The following is a 547-nucleotide window of genomic DNA, read 5'->3' as shown; positions in this document are numbered from 1 at the left end:
ATGTAATATATTTCATGGAATGGGTGAATGAAAGAAGCATCTCATGTCACGACAATGGCAATGAGTAAAAATGAATGAAAAATGGAAGCATATGAAATGTAGTTTGTTCTACATTTTGGTAAACCTCAACTACCAATTCCAGGGACAGTTATCATCCCATTTAACAGAGAGGTTACACTTTTGAGCCCTGGCTCTGGAGCCCTTACTTACCTTCACTGAAATTATTTTTGTAAATGTCTTTTTGAAGATGACATAGACATGTGTGGTAAGATAGAGCTAATGCTTCGCAGTCTTAGCACCCACTTGTGCCTCACCAGGTCTTGGCAAGTGCTTGGTAACTCAGTTATTGAAGTGTGAGCTCCTTACAGGATATGTAGGTGCTGGAGACAAAGCAACCAGAAACCAGAGAATGTCCAGGTGGACACCTCAGGATGGGTGTCCTTGCCACAACACCAAGCCTAGCAATAGAGATTTGAAGCTAAAGTGACCCTGGTTTGAATAGGTCACTTGGTAAACCTGTCAGACTGGGGCAGAGGCAGCCTAATGT

Source organism: Myotis davidii, unplaced genomic scaffold (assembly GCF_000327345.1).
Source record: "Myotis davidii unplaced genomic scaffold, ASM32734v1 scaffold242, whole genome shotgun sequence".
NCBI classification, from domain to species: Eukaryota; Metazoa; Chordata; class Mammalia; order Chiroptera; family Vespertilionidae; genus Myotis; species Myotis davidii.
The sequence above is the reverse complement of the archived record's forward strand: the minus strand, read 5'-3'. Positions refer to the sequence as shown.